Source organism: Pinus tabuliformis, chromosome 5_1 (genome assembly GCF_031772625.1).
Source record: "Pinus tabuliformis cultivar Carrire ecotype Pingquan chromosome 5_1, CPIR1, whole genome shotgun sequence".
NCBI lineage: Eukaryota > Viridiplantae > Streptophyta > Pinopsida > Pinales > Pinaceae > Pinus > Pinus tabuliformis.
This window is the reverse complement of record NC_142305.1, coordinates 751,257,901-751,263,900: the sequence shown is the minus strand read 5'-3', so window position 1 is coordinate 751,263,900 and position 6,000 is coordinate 751,257,901.

Below are 6,000 nucleotides of genomic sequence, written 5' to 3'. Positions count from 1 at the left end.
TTTAAGTTCATTCGGTTACGTTATATTATATTTTACTTGCTCAATTATTGAGTATTAGCTAAGTTGAAATCAACCTTTTCTCTTGAAATTTAAGATTATATACACACTTATCACTCATAATTATTAGTTTATTGTATAATAAAAATTTGAAACTATTTTACATATTGGAAAGAAAATATAAGATTGGTAGATATTTTTTTCAAGTATATAAACACTCGAAATATTTTTATGAGTAAAAATATAATTTTGATTAAAATATTCTTAAATAATTATTTTTATTTTATTCCAACTAGTTTAATAGTTCTATATTAGTTCCTTAATTTAATATCGTTCAAATTTTAAATAATTGAATATTTTAATATGTTTACTTTATTATGACCTTAATTAATTATACAATTCTATATATAAAATATTATGATATATTTTTAAAATAAGAGTTAATATTTTTAATATAAAATTAAAATACTTTGTTATATAAAAAATCTGAAGAAAAGTAGCGAGAATTATATGCTATTATATATATCTTATTATTAAATCTTATCAGTGTGAATTATAATTATTTGGGTTGATTGAATAAAGAAATTGACTTAACTAGTTAATTAATGTGAGGTCTAGCAACTTGCTTCATGTTACACTTTATTGGTTAATGCTTCTTTGTATGGGATATATTTCTAAATTTTGGGGACATGTTTTTTCTTTTTCTTTCAAACATGATGTAATTCAATTGCATATTAGTGGAAAAATACAATATGCTAAAAGCAACCTCATAGAATTCATTATAAGAGGTTCAGTTAGGGAAGTTACGAGGGCAATGGACATTGTGAGAAAAATATAATATTCTAGAAATAACCTCATACAATTCATTGTAAGAGCTTCTAGGTAGGAAGTCAAGAGGACAATGGAACTTGTTTAAATAAAATAAACACTGATTTTCCTGGTTTATGCTTGTCTATTTCCTTGCTTCCGCTTTCAAAGGCCTAGATGAAACTACAAACTAGCATGGATTAGAGGCAAGCTGACCTATGTGTAGATGTCTCATGGGTACAGCTATAGGTGAATAGGATGCTAAAGCAAGCCGATACAATATATCTAAGTAGTCTGTCTTCTGGCAGTATTGAATGTAAAAGGGTTGTTCTAAAGGCCTGAATGTTGTCTTATCGATCGGGAGGGAGGCAGGGCAGTGCAGGGCACATCGAGAGACCGAATCGTAGCATCAAATATAGAGATAGATGTTAGGAGTTCCATGGAAACGAAAACTTATATTTGATTAAAAATTTATATCTTTTTTCACATAAATATTATTATATTAATAAATAAATTTATATCATTATTTTAATCAATAAATTTATCTTTAAGTTGATAAAATATCTTAATGGTTTATAGATTTATTATTCATTTTCAATTGCCATTTTTTTAATCTACTTCAGTCTCATCATATTACCAAACTCACTATATTTTTCCATATAATTTTTCATGATAATATATATTATTAATTGAAAAATACTTTTTCTAATAATAATTAAAGAATACATTTATATTTTAAATATTATTTAAATTAATAAAACATTACTTTTAAAATGAAATGATACCAAATAGACTAATTTTCTAATTCATTGTTTGAACCAAAATTTTACATAATTTAACATAAAAAAAGAGCATGCTAATATATTTTTAACATAATAGTTTTAATCGTAGCTCGAACCAAATTTAAAAGCTAGATACTTCTAATAAGTAACCTTGTTTTCCACTAATCAATATTATGATTCAGTGTCTTATTTGGAAAATAATCATCCTTGCTAAAAGGAATGATCACCACTATAATTGTTGTTTTATACTAACTTTCAATTCCAAGTCACTACAAAATATGTAGCATGATAATGTATTTGAAGAGCATGTTTGCGATTTGATAATCATTAGTTTGGTTTGAAAATTTCAATCAATGGAATTTATAACAATATTACATTTAAAATGAATTGTTTTTAAAAATTAATTAACCATTTATATTTAAGTGACAAATTTCAATTAAATAATAATTATCTATAATTAAAATTTCTTAACTTAATTATATATTTATATATATAGTAAATAATTATTATATATATATAACATTATATTTAAATAATTAAAAAATATTATTAAAATATTATAATATTTAAAAATAATTTATTTATCAAATATAAATGTGAAAAATATCAACTGCAAACTCAAAATATAAAGGAAATAATTTAAAATCATGTTATGCTGAACAATATTTGTAGACCTTTTATAAATATTATTAAAATATCATACTTTTCATGGGTATTAAAACAAGGCCTTATATTGTAATTATTTGACGACATCTACGAGACAAAAGTTACAGAAATTAGATTTTAACATGTCATGGACTTGGCCTTTTTAGCATGCATATATATAAATATACTTTTCCTCATTAATGCACAGACAAAATGTCATATAATATTTAATACTACGAATACCTTTAGAGTACAACACTTATCATACGATTAGAATGCCAAATACGCATTAGAGAATAATAAGAAATTACATTATATAAACAATATAATCCAACATTATAAATGAAATTTTTATCGGTATTAAATCATCGTCCTACATTATAACTTTTTTTCACATTTGTTAGGCAAAGTTTACATAAATAAAAACATGATAGGGCATATACTTCACTTTTTACTATACAAATATTTAGATATATTTTTCCACATTTTTCTATATTTATAGACAAAATTTACACAAATGAAAATATTATATGATATATATTTCATTTTTTATCACGAAATGTTTTGATATATTTTTCCACATCAGTAGACTAATGGATTATGATAATTGTCTATAAATGAATAAAGATATGTCATATTTAATACTATAGATAACTTGAGAGAAAAAACATATCACGTGATTAAAATGTCAAATAAATATTATCAAAAAATATATTAAGTACATCAACCTAAAATATTTCATCTTTGACATTATATTGATTTTCTATATTTATTTTAGTAACTAAAATTAAGAGAATTAAACACCTAACATCTAAGTGCCAAAAAATTTCTGCTTTCAAACATTGGAGACCAACTTTTTATTTATCACTTAGCAATATACAAATATTAATCCATTTAATTTTTACATCTTTATGTGATTTTTATTATTCATTATTTCAAATTAGTTTCTTTTTATTGTTTCTAAATTACTTCTCATAAATCTTTCCTAATTTAGTCGATTTAGTCTATCATAAATCTATCTTGTAATTTAAATTATTTGATTATTATTATTTATATATTAATTTCACATGTCTATTTCTTAGCATTATGAAAAAAACAAAATCCTGATGAATTTAACTTACTTTATTGTCTTATGCTTGTTTATAAGATATAAACTATCTTGTCATAGAAAAAGTAAATTTATAGTATAATAGATAATATGACTTTTATCGTTAAACAACCTTAAAAAAAAACAAAAAATTGAAATCATGTTCCTGAGTGGCTTCCGGTATTTAAGATTCTGATATATGATGCTTATCCTCAAACATCCAATTAAAAACCGATTAAAGCATCCTTAAACATCTCCGAAAATTAAATTTTAAAGTTTTCAAATTTCTGACTTTAAAAGAGAATTTATTTTATTCCATTAGTGATCGGCTTTCTTATTTTTAACTTTCTCATACCGTTTAAAGTATCTTGTTTCTTATTTTAAGCATTTCAGGCACAGTTTACAGTATTTTATTTATGTTAAACGAACTGAAAAAACACATAAAACCAACATAGATAAAACAAAACCTTTTCACCTGATTCACGTTGATTGACTCAGAAGTTTGAATTTTCTATCTTCCAATATATATACGCCAGTTAGCAGCATCTTCCGACTTCCAAACAGTTACGCCACTTATTTCGCAATATCATCCATCAAAGGCTATTGGAAGATACGTTATTTGACTTAAACAGGCCTGTAAGCGTTTTGTGAATTATGATGTGTTGCCAAAACTCCAAAACCCTACGGCCACCCAAAATCCAAAAGCTATTATTATACAAATATGAGTGTCCCGCGAGCTGGCATCTTTCAGCAGTCTGTCATATGAATAATTCTGCTTCTCTGTGTTTTCTGATTCCAGAGAAGTAAAGACAACTCACATCGTTCGCAGACATATGTCAGCAAATATATTATACTCAGGCACTCTGCAATAATATATTACTTTGGGGCAAGATTAACCACATTACTATATATTTTCGAGTCAAATTTCAGTGCGCTTTGTCACAACTTAACCATATATTATAATAAATTGTTTTAATATGATTATGAGTAAGTAGGTGAGTTTGTCTCTGAAGTTTCTTTCATATGAATTTCTTGATGGCACATAAACTTTTCTTAAATTTATCGATAATAAAACAAACAAAAATAGATAGACTACTATCCTATATAATAAATGATTTTCATAAAGAAATCATTCCCTCACGATCCGTCCAACCGTTTACTCAAATCATCAGACGAGCTATGGTGTAAGAAAGAAGATTTATGTAGTTTGTACATGCTGTGCATTGAATCGATATGGAGTAAAACCCATTATTAGTCCCTGCCATCTGGCAATAGGTAGGGACTATAGTAATCAAACAGCTTCGACTTAGCATTAGTTCACAGTTTTATTACTGTGTTATTCGGTCATTAGTCTAAAGTTTGGAAATGTGCTGCGCGGTGATGTGCGCACATAGCCAAAGTTCTATTCCGCCCTGAACCTTTGCCATCTTATTTGGCCTCTTCCCGAGGCGGAAGAGGCCCGAGCATAGGCTAAATTGCTATTTAGGCCCAGTTCATTCTGCCTGATCGTCAGCGGTCTGATGTTAATGCTAACATTAATTCGTCAATTCGTATTATCTGCAAACAGGCATATGCTAAGGTTTGATACGGTTTGATCTTAACAGGTGTTGTGCAGGTGTCCGTGCATGGCGGGAGGTGTCATGAACCACCGCCTACCCGCTCAGCAGAGTCGGATCCCCAATATCAACACCTCTCTGCGCAAAACCCCCACTAGTTTCAGTCGTTGAAGCCGTTGAAGAACCAGTGGATTAACCACCATCAGCAATAGTAACAGAGGCAGATGCAAAGCCGATGCGCCCCTCCCCCGACTGGCATTATTCCCTTCCTAGCATTAATTCAACCGTGTGTCTGTTGATGAATTGTTCCGAACTGTTAAGCCAATCTGAGTAGCCGAGTATCAAAGCCAAGCCAATTTGGGTAGCCCCGTTGAGTAGTATGCAGCATCAACTACCAGCATCGACTCCTGAGATCGACTAAGAATCCTGGCAAGGACTTGCATTCGAGCAAACACCAGAGGTAAGGACGAAAATTTCCCACAGGGAAGGCAATGGCAGGCCTGTTCTGATACCCACAAGCTGCATGCACAGTAAAATCACATCTATCATCATTGCTGAGGTCCACTGTAAAGGCTGTTTGTTAAACATTATATATTGTGGGTGGGCGGGGGGCCGGGGCATACCGATGCGTACGCAGGGAAGAAAAGAACAACTATAATCACCAACTCTTTCGCCATTGCCATCACTGGGAGTGATCTGATTGTTGCTTATTGGGCTGAATCTGTAGCTCATGACCAGAACCAGCAAAACGCTGCGTCCAAGGATTTTTGCAAGTAGCCAGTAAATGCCATCTACAACTACAGAAGACAGTGAACGAGAAGCAAGGGTTTTAAGATTCGCTTACCTCTCGTCTTTGCTACCCGGCCTGGCAGTGGATTGATGTCCTTCCATTCCCAACCCTGCACATGTGTGGCAGGAGTGGAGGATCAATAGTAACCGCTAGTTTATAGGGAAACCACGGTTGCTGACACTATATGTAATGTTATATAACAATATTATCATTTCCGGATGGAAGGCACTATTATGAATTTCTTTCAGGTGGTGAGTCCCTACCGGGCCTGACCCTGGCCTTCCTTGAAGTGGTAATTTCACTAGCGAAAGGGGGAAGCAACGTACGAGCCTAAAG